This window comes from Mixophyes fleayi, chromosome 11 (assembly GCF_038048845.1).
Source record: "Mixophyes fleayi isolate aMixFle1 chromosome 11, aMixFle1.hap1, whole genome shotgun sequence".
In the NCBI taxonomy this organism is placed as follows: domain Eukaryota; kingdom Metazoa; phylum Chordata; class Amphibia; order Anura; family Limnodynastidae; genus Mixophyes; species Mixophyes fleayi.
This window is the reverse complement of record NC_134412.1, coordinates 97042508-97058160: the sequence shown is the minus strand read 5'-3', so window position 1 is coordinate 97058160 and position 15653 is coordinate 97042508. Positions and strand designations below refer to the sequence as shown.

The 15653-nt window shown below is 42.9% G+C and overlaps 1 protein-coding gene across 4 annotated transcripts in view; it reads left to right on the top strand.

Moving 5' to 3' along the window:
* Window positions 1-15653, top strand: part of ARHGAP32 (Rho GTPase activating protein 32) — a 389933-nt gene that overhangs the window by 235684 nt on the left and 138596 nt on the right. For 2 of the 4 annotated variants that reach the window (XM_075190519.1, XM_075190516.1), the window contains exon 1: window positions 11634-11860. The exons of 1 other annotated variant lie outside the window; for it this stretch is intronic. The gene's annotated coding sequence lies outside the window, so the exon portion shown is untranslated. Of the gene's footprint in view, window positions 1-11633; window positions 11861-15653 lie in introns of those variants that run through there. One more of the 4 variants, XM_075190518.1, reaches the window with a different exon arrangement.

Here is a 15653-nt window from a genome sequence, read left to right as displayed (position 1 = left end):
ATGATGGGAAGATATTTAACCACTACGGTTATTTGTAATTTCTACTGACAAACACATGCAAATATCTTTTCTATACCCTCAATATAGTTACTGTTAAACTAAGCTGTCAGGTAATTAGAAGATCCACATGGCACACTGACACACAGTTATATCCCATTAGAGATAGTGTAGAATAATTGATAGGTTGGCCGTAGACTTTCCTATAGGTGTACTGTATGTTCTCAGCCTCACTGACAAGTTTAGTATTCTTCTGTAAAACACAGTTGATGTGAACGTACTTCCCCACCGTCCGGATTTATGCCGACAGGTTTAATGGGATTTATTAAGTTTTTGCATATTAATGCACTGACCCGTCTAATCCACAGTCGACCCGACCCATTTTCTGCAACTGTGCAAAATGTCTTCCTCCCAGGTCCACCAACTTGGTCTGAAAATCCATGTTGGTTCTTGGAAAACCTGGTGCGTGTGGATAAAAGTTGGTAGTTGATATTGTAAATGAGCCACACTGGTTCTGTGTTATTCTTATATCATCTATGAGGTCACATATCTGGAATCACACTAGTTGTGTGACGGAGTCATCTGGAGTACCGTGGTCTCACTGGCAATCTGCCGGTCTCAGTCAGACAAACTCTTTGCTTTGCACTTGGCAGCCTTGTTTGATGTATTGTGTATCATGTGCTTTCTAAGCATTCCCACAGTCCCTAGTGTATAATCATCTCAGAGAGGTTGTATTGGGTGGCTATGGGGACTCCTAGTGAGGCACGGGGCACAGATCCTGTGTGCCGTACTATAATATGATACTTCTGCCACATACAAACAACTGCTTCATAACTCTTAACCTTCATTCATTCCTGCACATCGATCACAGACTCACTCAAAACTAAAACCTAGGCCATGCATTATAAACACACCCCTTAGCTGTGCCGGGGAGTGGGAGCCAGGCTGGTGTTCACAAGTACAAGTGATCATTCCGAGCCAATGTGCTGAAAGTTGTCAGTTTATGTCACAAGATGTTTCCCAGGAGCACACTGAGCATGCTCCTGCCAGTACATAGCCCCTATATATTCATTAATACGCATAATTATGTATACATGCCTGGCAGATGTCTGAATTCCTGCTGCCATGTAATCAGGTGCATATTGAAGGAACTGCACAGTTGTTGCAAACAGTACATGTAACGTTTAGTTTTATGCTGAGTATTCAGATACAATGCATTGCTGATTGTAGGTGACGGGTATCATTTTTGGCATCCAGACAACAGTATAACTAACAGACAGCAGGTATAGAGAAGCAGAGATATACAGTAACAAGGTCAAGTTGAAACACTGAACAATTTTTGAGTCTTGTAACAATATTAAAGTGCCTGAATATAAACTGTGTCCATATTCCTCATGTTTTATAAAAAAGAGAGGGTGAGGAGTTCCTCAGTATACCAGACATTAGCTCTATCTCGTGTGTTCCAGATCTTTTCCAGCAGCAGAAAGTATTGGAGGTTCTAGGTCTTGCAGTTATGAGACAGGTTCTTATTGAACATTCCTTTGGTTCACTTGTCACATATCCATTTCTGTGTAGAATATTCATCATTTTTGTGTATTTTTGGTGCTAATTTTCTGAACTAATTTTGCCTTATTCAGCTGCATTTGTTGAATGTTACATGTGAAAGTCACTTCTTTAACCAGCTTTATTTAAAGCAGTGTTTCTCAACTCCAGTCCTCATGACCCCCTAACAGTACGTATTTTCCATATCTCCTTGCTGGAGCACAGGTGTAGTCATTACTGACTGATACAATGTAACAGATCCACAGGTGGTGTAATTATATCACTGGTCACCTGGATACTGCACTGTTAGTGGGTCCTGAGGACTGGAGTTGAGAAACAAAATATATATTTTTTTATTGTTACGTCATATGTTGTGCTCAGTTTATATTAAGGCTGCCCTTTAGAACTGTCCTTATCAGTAAACGTTGTTCTGAGGGACCTGCAATGCCAAACTACCATCCTTTGGGAACTTTTTTATGTAATAAACCATTAACAGTTGGGATGATTTCATCTTCAGGTGGAAAACACCAAGGGGTATATTTACTAAACTGCGGGTTTGAAAAAGTGGAGATGTTGACTATAGCAACCAATCAAATTCAAGTTATCATTTATTTAGCACATACTACAAAATGACAGCTAGAATCTGATTGGTTGCTATAGGCATCGTCTCTACTTTTTCAAATCCGCAGTTTAGTAAATCTAGCCCCAAATGTACTTTATTTCCACAGATGCCATCATACTCTTCTGTAACAAACACCCTGATAAAGCATCTCTCTATCCGCACGTGTTTCCTGACAGTCTTATTTTGCTGTGTCCGGCAGGAAGGATGTGCTTCTCATCTGATTGTCAAGTTTATGATGCATCACATTCTGTTTGGTCATTTCAACGCAGCTCACCAGGCAGTGTGTGTATTTGTACACCGTAAACACCAAACAGTTCATTATGGTTCAATACCCACTTTCTTATTGGTCTGGAAAGCACAATGGTGATGCATGAGGACCAGGCACCCAATCTCCATCCACAGATGGGAGGCTGAACTATATAAGAGGATGCAATCAGTATAACTGAGCACACGCTACAATATCGGCAATTGGCCCGATACCAGCATAGTCCACCTTAAACAGGTCCCATAATAGCCCAATTGGTATTGATTGTATCATTATGATATAAGTCAGAGATTGTAGTCAGAGGGGGATTACCACTGTCAGACTGTGTCTGCAGTTGTCTTATGACCCTAGTAACTGTTCCCATTGATTAAGCAAGTAATCCAGTTGTTTTGCCTTCGTGATGAATAGCTACATCGTGTCTGACTTGGCCACCGACATTTGTGGTCAAATAGGACAGTGATCCCGTCGCAGGGAATTTTTACTTTTATATACATTTGTGAATGTTTTTAGCAGCCATTTTAGATAAATAAGCTAATTATTTAGGTTTAGTTGTCTTTTGACGAGGACTTTTCAACTTTATGACAGGTTCACAAAGCCTGTACCACAAAAAAATGTTCCCTCCTTTCACCCGGCTCTCCAGGGAGAGGAGCAGATATGTAGTGTACTTAATATGGTCATAGCAGCCCCCTGTTCTGATGCATCAGCACTTCTTATGGTGTAGAGTGATAGCGTGGTGCATAAGGGGAGGGGCTTGTGTCAATGATTATCATGGTAAACTCTCTAATTAATATGGTAATTGCTGGGGATACATTGAGCCCGATTAATCAAGGCACGTATCTGCCGATTTTGAGTGTATTGTACGCAAAATCACTCTCTGCATGCCTATAATTGGGACATACGCCAGTAAATGCAGCCCTGTCTGCTCCGTCTTCGAATGCAAAGGACACTTATTATAGCCTACGATTTTGGGGATTGAACGGGGTGGAAAGGGGCGTTTTGTCATAGTCAATGTACAGTAAGAGCGTCCCAAACGCAAGTGCACGAGGCTACGTTCGAACCAAGCTCTGACATCTCTAAGGTACGTGTTTTTCTGCTGTATCTCTTGCTCCAGCTACAGGGCTAGTCTGAGTTTTAATCACTAGTGCTGACAGTCTTGTATGCTATAACATGTGTTTGTATTCAGGAACTGTAAAAATGTATTTTATGTTCAGTAGACATTAAGAGCATCCTAATAAATGTATTTCATGGGAAACTAATACATTATTTTTCATTTGTACTGTGTGGTGATTAATGCTTTTATTATTATTAATAGGTAGCATTAATTTTATATATTTATATCTTCTGAGCGTTCTTTTGCAAATTTATAGTCCACATAGGCTTTAGACGTATCGTGCAGTGTCTTGTGTAGTAGAGATCTTGAGATCCGTACCTTGATGAATTCGGGAGTGCACAAAGCTGAAGTATGTGTGTTTTAAACTATACGCAGGTTGCGCTCAGTCTGCATGCCTTGATGAATCCGGCCCAGAGACTCTCCCAGATGAATGTAGAACAGCATTTTTTATTCTTTGTAGGCTTATGGGGGGAATTCAATTCCCCCTGAAATACTGCCATGTTAAACGTATTACCATTATTACGGTAATAAAAAGCCGGCGTTAAAACTACCGTAATAAAGGTATTTACGTGCACTATTACCGTAATATATTGGTAATAGTGCGCAGGCCGCTTTACTTTTTAAAGTAACGCGGCCAATTGAATTCTCCCCTATGTGCCTCATACGAAGCAGCACAGTGGCTCAATGGTTAGCATTAGTGCTAGGGTCATGAGTTTGATTCCCGACCATGGCCTTATGTGGGTGGAGTTTGTATATTCTCCCCTTATTTGTGTGGGTTTCCTCTGGGTGCTCAAGTTACCTAACACACTTCAAGACATACTGGTAGGTTAATTGCTGACAAAATGATCTGTAGTCTTTCTGTGTTAGGGAATTTAGATTGTAAGCTCCGATGGGGCAGGGACTGATGTAATATTGATGAAATATTCTCTGTATATTGCCGGGGAATTGGAAGCACTATATAAATAAATGATGATGATAGCCCTAAAGTGAGTCCTAAATTGGGACAGTTGGGAGGTATGTTTGTGCACCATCCAGCAGTCTGTTCAATGTACTTGATATCTGTGCTTTTATATAAACAAACTGGGTGACCAGTTCATACAGCATTATAAGCAACTGAGAGAGTTCAAATCAGTGTGATACATACTTGTCTGTGTGATTCATACATGGTCTACTGTACAACACTTCTACTGGGTACCATGAAGTAGCTGCAGTTGTGCACTTAAATAACCATTATGAGTCTACAATTCTGCAGATTTGTAAATGAGCCGTAGAGCCAGCAATCCGTTAGATGCCATAGACGGCAGCAGGAGAGAAATGCTTACTGTCTGAGCATGGTGACGGATGCATGAATAGAGCAATACCATATGTGTCTATATATATATATATATATAATGACGTCTCTTTCTGTCTGCACCATATTCTGTTTGTCTAGTCGGAAAGTATCAGCAGGAGGGAGGCAGAAAAGGTTGATGGTGGCTGGGGGCAATGGGATAGTTATATAAGATGACTATGCTGATATTTCAGCATGATGACCCAGCTTCCTCACACACAGGGATTCACAGCAAATCTTTTTAATATTTTTTTTTATTTGTTTAAATAAATCTGAATTTAGATAATGTTATGTACATATTTGATGCATAATTGTTTATCTGCAGTACCTGATCCCAGGTCGGAGTCTACTCCCAGGCCTTAATTCATGCAAGTGTGCATAGATACATACATAGTTTTGCAGATCAGTATTAAAATTAAGCAGTGTATACTAGGGACATAAGGCAATTCCCATGTCACAAAAGGACTCTAGCGGAGATCAGGTATTGTCTTATTCCTTAAATGTAAAATATACACGATTGCTGCATATAACAATGAGAGTCCCAATGTCCATTCATTCCCATTGTTAATTCAAACCATGAATAAGGCTTATCTTATCTGAGCAGTATTTTACGTAAAAAAAACAGATGTATTTTACATACATATTATAAAGTATTCTGTCTATGCATCAGGTAAACTGGTGTGTTCCTTCTAGAACCAGGATCTGTAAAAAGAGTACAAAGATTTAATGTCACATGTAACAAGAATCCCATTATATACTATCAAAAAGTTAAATTAGGTTAGTTGAGTCTTTGATAAAATAGGAGTTTATGCACCAGAGGCTGTAGGGAAAAAATTATATAATATATATATATATATATATATATATATATATATATATATATATATATATATATATATATATATATATATATATATATATATAGTGGCGATTGGGACACTTTGCCACCGTCCAATAGAGAAAAGAGTGGTGGTAACCACAGCCTAAAGGTGCAGAGAGGGTTAAACACACACACACACACACACACACACACACACGAGCACCTGGTCTAATCAATGAAGCAGTCACCCAGAGCAAGGCCTGAAAGGAAGCTTAAAAATCTGGGTTTGAACTGTATGTGAAAGACTGGTGCCAAAAAGTGCCCAGTGACTAGTTAGGGACCTAACTGTTATAACCAGTGTTTAGGGCTATTGAATTATGTTTATTGAAGTGCTTCAGCTGAAACCTGTGTGAGGAGCCAGCACGCTTTTCACAAGATATTATTTATATATATATATATATATATATATATATATATATATATATATATATATATATATTATTTAGACAAATGAAAATAAAATGCACCTGTTATGAGCCACTGTGCTCACACCATTTCTTGTCCCGTGTTACCAAGCAGACTGCCCCATCCTCACAGCTGGCTGTAAGGCAGCCAGCACGTTCAGATCAGGGATTGCAGTCTCGTCGTGACAGAAATCCCCAATTGCTGTTCAGGGTGTCGGGATGCCGTTCCCAGCAGAGCATTCTCGTTTGCCCTCATTAGCTTAGCCTCCCTGCCGGTTATAACGTTTATGTCTGCGCCTTCTGAACCCTGCTGTTTGCTGAAGATATATATTGATTACCTGTTGTCTGAACTTGTGTCTGTTCCTGGACACTCTCTGTTTGCTGCCTGTCTTGACCCTTGCCTTGTTTCTGGACAATCCCTACTCGCTGCTCATCCCGACTCTCTGCTTGTCTACAGTTAGTGCTCGACGCCATTTGCATCTTTACCGCTTTGTCTCCTGTATACCGTAAAAGTATACTATACTCCCAGTCTCTCTATTTCATTGCTATCCGGACCCTATCTTTTACTATGCTGAGTTTAAGACCTGGAGATGAGTGAAAAACCGCATTCAATACTCAATCTGGACACTATGAATATCTTGTTATGCCCTTTGGTCTTTGCAATGATCCAGCAGTCTTCCAAGAATTAAGCAAAGATGTGTTTTGAGATTTCCTGGGCAAATTCGTTTTTTTGTATCCGCACAATATACTAATTTATTCTCCATCTCTTGAATTAAATCGCTTCAAATAAAGAAGGTCCTTCTGAAATTTCGGGAGCATCAGTTGTGTTGCCAAATTGGAAAAATGCTAGTTTGAAGTTGCCAAGATTCATCATCATCATCATCATTTATTTATATAGTGCCAACATATTCCGTAGCGCTTTACAATTGGGGACAAACATAGTAAACTAATAAACAAACAAACTGGGTAAAACAGACAAAGAGGTGAGATTGCCTTCCTTGGATACATTATCTTCTCTGAAGGATTTTCTATGGATCCCAGTAAACTCCAGGCCAAGATTAGATTCAACCCACCAACCTTAAAGCATTGAAAGGTTCCTAGGTTTTGCCAATTACTATAGAAAATGTATTCGTTCCTTCTCTGTCTTGATCGCACCCATCATTGCCCTGAAAAAAAAGTGGGCTGACACAACAGTTTAGTCACCTCAAGCCCTGGAAGCTCTTGCTGCTTTCAAGAGCGTTTATCTTTGCTTCAGTGTTTTGCCACCCTAATCCAGAATGATCTTTCATCATCAAGGTAGATGCTTCCGAAGTCGGTGCTGGAACAATCCTCTCTCAAATGGATCCAAAGGATAAGAGATTACATCTTTGTGCCTTCCTTTCCACAAGTTTTCTTCAGCGGAATCCAATTATGATGTTGGTAATCAAGAACTTCTTGCTATTAAATGGGCCCTTGAGGACTGGAGACATTGGCTGGAACGACAGTCACAGTTTTTACTGACCATAAAAATCGGTTATATATTGAGTTATCCAAAAGGTTACATTCCAGACAGGCACTTTGGGCATTGTTCTTCACTCGGCATAATTTTTTTTATTACTTTCAGACCTGGCTCAAAAAAATTTCAAAGCTGATGCCTTATACCAAAGTTTCCTTTGTAGACAAGATCCTAGTACTAAGAATTTACCCATAATTCCTGCTTCTTTAATTGTAGCTTGCCTCACACATAACCTCTTTGTGATATTACTGAGGAGAGCAGCGTGCAGTGTGTGATATTACTGAGAGAGCAAGGTGCAGTGTGTGATATTACTGAGAGAGCAGGGTGCAGTGTGTGATATTACTGAGAGAGCAGGGTGCAGTGTGTGATATTACTGAGAGAGCAGGGTGCAGTGTGTGATATTACTGAGAGAGCAGGGTGCAGTGTGTGATATTACTGAGAGAGCAGGGTGCAGTGTGTGATATTACTGAGAGAGCAAGGTGCAGTGTGTGATATTACTGAGAGAGCAGGGTGCAGTGTGTGATATTACTGAGAGAGCAGGGTGCAGTGTGTGATATTACTGAGAGAGCAGGGTGCAGTGTGTGTGATATTACTGAGAGAGCAGGGTGCAGTGTGTGTGATATTACTGAGAGAGCAGGGTGCAGTGTGTGTGTGTGATATTACTGAGAGAGCAGGGTGCAGTGTGTGTGATATTACTGAGAGAGCAGGGTGCAGTGTGTGTGTGTGATATTACTGAGAGAGCAGGGTGCAGTGTGTGTGACATTACTGAGAGAGCAGGGTGCAGTGTGTGTGACATTACTGAGAGAACAGGGTGCAGTGTGTGTGATATTACTGAGAGAGCAGGGTGCAGTGTGTGTGACATTACTGAGAGAGCAGGGTGCAGTGTGTGTGACATTACTGAGAGAACAGGGTGCAGTGTGTGTGATATTACTGAGAGAGCAGGGTGCAGTGTGTCATGTTACTGAGAGAGAAGGGTGCAGTGTGTGTCATGTTACTGAGAGAGCAGGGTGCAGTGTGTGTGATATTACTAGAGAGAGCAGGGTGCAGTGTGTGTGATATGACTAGAGAGAGCAGGGTGCAGTGTGTGTGTGTGATATTACTGGGGAGAGCAGTGTGTGTGTGTGATATTATTTGGGAAAGCAGGGTGCAATATGTGGGATATTATATGGGAGAGCAGGGCGCAGTGTGTGTGATATTACTGGGAAGTTTATATTGTGGAGACAGTGGGGTGATAAGGAGAGCAGTGTATATTGGGGTGTTGATAGGGGAAACAGTGTCTGTATGTGTGTATGTTAGGGAATTTAGACTGTAAGCCCCAATGGGGCAGGGACTGATGTGAGTGAGTTCTCTGTACAGCGCTGTGGAATTAGTGGCGCTATATAAATAAGTGGTGATGATGATGATATTAGGGGATAATGAGGGGGGCAGTGTATATTGGGGGATAATGAGGTGGACAGTGTATATTGGGGTGATGATGAGATGGACAGTGTATATTGGGGTGGTGATGAGAGGTGCAGTGTATATTGGGGTGGTGATGAGGGGGAGCAGTGTATATTGTGGTGTGATGAGGGGGAGCAGTGTATATTGGGGTGGTAATGAGGGGAGCAGTGTATATTGGGGTGGTGATGAGGGGGAGCAGTGTATATTGGGGTGGTGATGAGGGGGAGCAGTGTATATTGGGGTGGTAATGAGGTGGAGCAGTGTATATTGGGGTGGTGATGAGGGGGAGCAGTGTATAGTGGGGTGGTGATGAGGGGGAGCAGTGTATATTGGGGTGGTGATGAGGGGGAGCAGTGTATATTGGGGTGATGAGGGGAGCAGTGTATATTGGGGTGATGAGGGGAGCAGTGTATATTGGGGTGATGAGGGGAGCAGTGTATATTGGGGTGATGAGGGGGAGCAGTGTATAGTGGGGTGGTGATGAGGGGGAGCAGTGTATAGTGGGGTGGTGATGAGGGGGAGCAGTGTATATTGGGGTGGTGATGAGGGGGAGCAGTGTATATTGGGGTGGTGATGAGGGGAGCAGTGTATATTGGGGTGGTGATGAGGTGAGCAGTGTATATTGGTAGTGATGAGGGGAGCAGTGTATATTGGGGGATGAGAGGAGCAGTGTATAGTGGGGTGGTGAGGAGAGGTGTAGTGTATATTGGGGTGGTGATGAGAGGAGCAGTGTATATTGGGGTGGTGATGGGAGCAGTGTATATTGGGGTGTGATTAGGGGGAGCAGTGTATATTGGGGTGGTAATGAGGGGAGCAGTGTATATTGGGGTGGTAATGAGGGGTGCAGTGTATATTGGGGTGGTGATGAGGGGAGCAGTGTATATTGGGGTGGTGATGAGGTGAGCAGTGTATATTGGGGTGTGATTAGGGGGAGCAGTGTATATTGGGGTAATGATGAGGGGGAGCAGTGTATATTGGGGTGGTAATGAGGGGAGCAGTGTATATTGGGGTGGTGATGAGGGGAGCAGTGTATATTGGGGTAATGATGAGGGGGAGCAGTGTATATTGGGGTGGTGATGAGGGGGAGCAGTGTATATTGGGGTGGTGATGAGGGGAGCAGTGTATATTGGGGTAATGATGAGGGGGAGCAGTGTATATTGGGGTGGTGATGAGGGGAGCAGTGTATATTGGGGTAATGATGAGGGGGAGCAGTGTATATTGGGGTGGTAATGAGGGGAGCAGTGTATATTGGGGTGGTGATGAGGGGAGCAGTGTATATTGGGGTAATGATGAGGGGGAGCAGTGTATATTGGGGTGGTGATGAGGGGGAGCAGTGTATATTGGGGTGGTGATGAGGGGAGCAGTGTATATTGGGGTAATGATGAGGGGGAGCAGTGTATATTGGGGTGGTGATGAGGGGAGCAGTGTATATTGGGGTAATGATGAGGGGGAGCAGTGTATATTGGGGTAATGATGAGGGGGAGCAGTGTATATTGGGGTGGTGATGAGGGGAGCAGTGTATATTGGGGTAATGATGAGGGGGAGCAGTGTATATTGGGGTAATGATGAGGGGGAGCAGTGTATATTGGGGTGGTGATGAGGGGAGCAGTGTATATTGGGGTAATGATGAGGGGGAGCAGTGTATATTGGGGTGGTGAGGGGAGCAGTGTATATTGGGGTGGTGATGAGAGGAGCAGTGTATATTGGGGTGTGATTAGGGGGAGCAGTGTATATTGGGGTGATGAGGGGGAGCAGTGTATATTGGGGTGGTAATGAGGGGAGCAGTGTATATTGGGGTGGTAATGAGGGGTGCAGTGTATATTGGGGTGGTGATGAGGGGGAGCAGTGTATATTGGGGTGGTAATGAGGTGGAGCAGTGTATATTGGGGTGGTGATGAGGGGGAGCAGTGTATAGTGGGGTGGTGATGAGGGGGAGCAGTGTATATTGGGGTGGTGATGAGGGGGAGCAGTGTATATTGGGGTGGTGATGAGGGGGAGCAGTGTATATTGGGGTGGTGATGAGGGGGAGCAGTGTATATTGGGGTAATGATGAGGGGGAGCAGTGTATATTGGGGTGGTAATGAGGGGGAGCAGTGTATATTGGGGTGGTGATGAGGGGGAGCAGTGTATAGTGGGGTGGTGATGAGGGGGAGCAGTGTATATTGGGGTGGTGATGAGGGGAGCAGTGTATATTGGGGTAATGATGAGGGGGAGCAGTGTATATTGGGGTAATGATGAGGGGGAGCAGTGTATATTGGGGTAATGATGAGGGGGAGCAGTGTATATTGGGGTAATGATGAGGGGGAGCAGTGTATATTGGGGTAATGATGAGGGGGAGCAGTGTATAGTGGGGAGCAATGTGAGGGCCGCAGCACGTTGCTAGGTAACGCTCTCATTCTCGGGTGACTCACACCCGCTGTATGTAGGCCGGGGACCCGGTAGATTGGCTCGGTGCCCGCGGGCTGCCTGTGTGGGAGTGTCACGGGAATGGGCCGCGCCCAGGGGAAGTACTCGGTGTGCTGACCCTCCTCTGTGTGTGCCCGGGGAGGAGGCGAGCATGAGGCGGAGACATCCAGGGACAGAGCTCCGGAGCCCGGACACAGCCTGCGGAGAGGGATCCTGCCCTATCCTTCACAGGTGAGCTCTGACACCGGATATTACCCGGCTAATGAGGGGTCCTGCCTCCTACCCATCCATCACAGGTGAGCTCTGACACCGGACATCACCCGGCTAATGAGGGGTCCAGCGTCCTTCTCCATCCCCATCCATCACAGGTGAGCTCTGACACCGGACTTTACCCGGCTAATTACGTACCCAGCAGGATAATGAGAGCTAGGTGCACTCAGGGGGTCATATAAGCATGGGATAAGGTGAGAACAGAAAGGAAGGTGATGGGGTGCCTAGTGGGGTGCATATGTCTTCTTACATGGTGACATCTCTATGCTGCTTGTGACTTATACCTGTACAGTATTATACCAATATATGTAATCAGAATATGCCCACACCCTGCTATCTGGGGTCAGTGTGTGCCTAGTGCCAGGTGTAGCCATTAGATCAGACAGATTTACTACCATGCACTGATATAATGGGTAGAATTCGCATTAAATCTACTGTGCGCTTTAGATGCGATTTAGTGACGCATTTTCTATGCGCTTTACCAATGTAACTCATGTTACTGCTAGTGTGCGTTAACGTATAAGAAATCATTTGTGCTGCATTCTGCTACGATTCTAGGATACAGCGGTGGGACAGGCACCACTGACTAATATTTAATCTATTTTTTTTAATGTTTTTCATTAATGGGTTAAAGGTGAAAGCGAAAAGCAGATAAATATGAACGAGCAATGCATGGTACAAATATGATGTAGTTTGTAGTGCAAGTAGGAAGAATCCATGGAGGACAAGTTCTTGCTTTTATATTATATTTTGACTGCTATTTGAAGAATGTTGTTATATAAAATCAAATCTTGCCAGTTGCACTGACATAGATTGTTATATTCTTATATTCGGACACGCTCTGACTGATACCATCTGTAAGGTAGTACACTTTTTCTTATACTCCTTGATGCGTATGTGCTGGGTTCTGCAACTTATAGCAAGGCTGGGGGGGTACACTTACAGCACAAATGCTATAGACAGCTGGAAATATGCGAAGATCCTTGTATTTAGCAATACGTGAATGGCTTTGTGACTACAAGAGGAGTTTCTTAATGTAAAGAACTGTAATATTGGTATAGTTTGCAGTATTACTTGGCTCTCTATTTTGAATCACCTCTTGGTAGTTTTGCCTCCTTCAAATTGTGAAATTATTATTACTGGTAGCATATATATGTGTTTGTGTGTTTTTTTTTTCTCTAAGTAAAGCTGATCTGTCCAACTTGTCCTTGTCAACTTCCACATATACTATATAATTACCACGTGAAGCTGAATCGCTTGTTCATGTGGTATGTTGAAACTTTCAACCTCTGATATACTATTTGCAGGCTCATGATCCCCACCCCCCACTTAAGCCATTTGTCTTGTAATCAATTGAATATTCCCAAAACCTCAGAGTGTGGATGGATTGGTGTCATAAATAACTTTTGCATCCAGTATCAAAAATGACGGATTCCGTACATCTTTATTGCTATTAATGTAATCTGGTCACTAGTCATAAGGATGTCTGAATTTATGTAGAAATTGTGCCATGACTTAGGGCCATTCAACTGTAGTACTTTTAATCTGGGCAAACATTGTGGCTCTTTATTTTGTGTTTAATACTAACGTGCACAATTGGCAAGGATAGTGTGATTATAACTGTATTAGAAGTTGTGCCAATAGGAAGTATGAAAAGTAATCATTTCCTATTGAGCACAAGGGTGAAGCGGTAGGCTGTGAAAGTGAAAATAAAACAAGGAGTGGAACATTTGCTTTATCAGTGACACAAGATCTTATTCCCAGACAAATGGAATTCTGCAGAAACCTCCTCTATGTTGTGTTGCTTAGTAATAGACGTATGTTACTGATCTCCTACTGAATAGTCACAGCAGAAACAATCTGAGGCATTGACATGTGACTTGAGAAGCCATCTGATTATGGGCTTGTTCGGCTGTAATAGAGGAGTATGGAGACGGTGATTAGCAGTGTACAATGCATCATGCTGCTGGTGAAATAGGACATGTACACATACATCTGTTCTCCAGTCCCCTCTGCGTGGCTGAGCTGCTCCCACTGCCTCAAGGGTGGAATTGTTGGCAAAAGTGGGAGAACTGGTTTTGTAAAAACACACCTATCATATATAGAAGCAGTAATCCATGTTATATCAAACCTTAACTGTAGCAGTGTAAAGTGGATAGTGCTCCTCCTGGGAAGAAGGCATGGGCCTTGATGAACATCCTTTATAATGTTGCAGTAAAGGTTTGATATGTTCCTGGTATATTGAGTGCTAGTTGACCAATGACGTTCTATATGTATTTGCTCTGCGCTGAATCCTTTACATCTGTAAAGAGAGCAGGGGGTAAATGTATCAAGCTGAAAGTTTTCCGGCGGGTTTGAAAAACCAATCAGATTCTAGATATCATTTATTTAGTGCTTTCTACAAAATGACAGCTAGAATCTGATTGGTTGCTATAGGCAACATCTCTACTTTTCAAACCCGCTGGAAAACTCTCAGCTTGATACATTTACCCCCAAATATGTGATTGCAGCCACTGCCCTGTTTGTGTATATGCGTGTATAATATATATATATATATATATTTACAGTATATGTATAATATGCAAAATGATAAGAACATGTTTAGTCTGGAAAATGAATATAACCACAGCTTGAGTTTCCTCTCCTGTCCCTGAATCCGCCATGGGCCGCCTCATCTTTTTCTACTTCTGTCCCTTAAATACCTGCTTCTGTTGTATGTTCTTGTGTAACACACAGGTCAGTTAGTGACCGGAGGAGAGGGGTTGAGTTAGGAATACTGGAGAGGAGTAGGGGGCACAGCAGCTGTGATTATTCAATGGATTGGGGGGGTGGGGGTGTCAAAACAGGTCCATAGTCCCCAATTGTAAAGCGCTACGGAATATGTTGGCGCTATATAAACAAATAAATGATAATGATGATAGTCTAGTGGCAGGTGGGTGATTAGTTCGTTGGGAGAGGGTGTTAATTATTTCTGTAAACTGCACAATTCCATTGATCCAGAATTTTGGATGCTAATCTTGATTACCAGGATAACACCCTTACGCATGTACGCCCTTACTGTACCCCACCTGTATCAGACACCCCTTCCCTCCCCTCCCTTCCATTGTTCCATATCTCCAATTGTAAGGAGGCACAAGTGCCAGATATACACAAGTCTTCATTGGCCGTATGCATTTGATTTTTGTTGGAAAGCGCAGAGCAAATTTGCACCATTTTATGCTGCACAAACTGGTGTAAGTTCAGCTCGTCAGCAGGACCTTCATTACTATATTCACACACCGGTTCTTCCATAAATAAAGCTGTTCTTTTGGTTTGACTCCAGTTACTTTGGACAGGCTGCACTCAGATGATTGTTACCCATTGGCTAGTTCACAGGTCAGCATCCCTGGACCCTATATTGTGTTCTCTGATTATTCGATAGGTCATACATTCTACAGGAAGTGAGAAAATGGAAATACCAATATGAAGTCACTTATGTTTCATTGCACGGAGTCTGCAAATGTGCAGGAGGGATGAGGAACAATTCTACCTAGAAATGATACCTGATATTGGTGCTGTCTCAGGCGTCGGCCCAGAATATCCCTTGGATGCTGGCCTGATCTGGTGACTGAGAGGCCGTGACATGGTGATAACATCCGTGTGGTGCTCATCCAATCGTTGTTTAGTTTTCCTGTATTTTTACCCATTTTCTTAGAATGTATGTGAGAACGAGGCCTGAGAGGTCTGTCTGTGCAAACCTCTGTAGTTTTTACTGTGACTTGTGTGTGGTGTTATCCACTTACACCCCACCCGATTTTTAGGGAGCCAGATAATTCCAATAGAGAATTGTAGGCACGTTCTGTCCGTACGTCTCACACCACATTGTTTGTTGTGTATTGGTGCCTGCTCCTT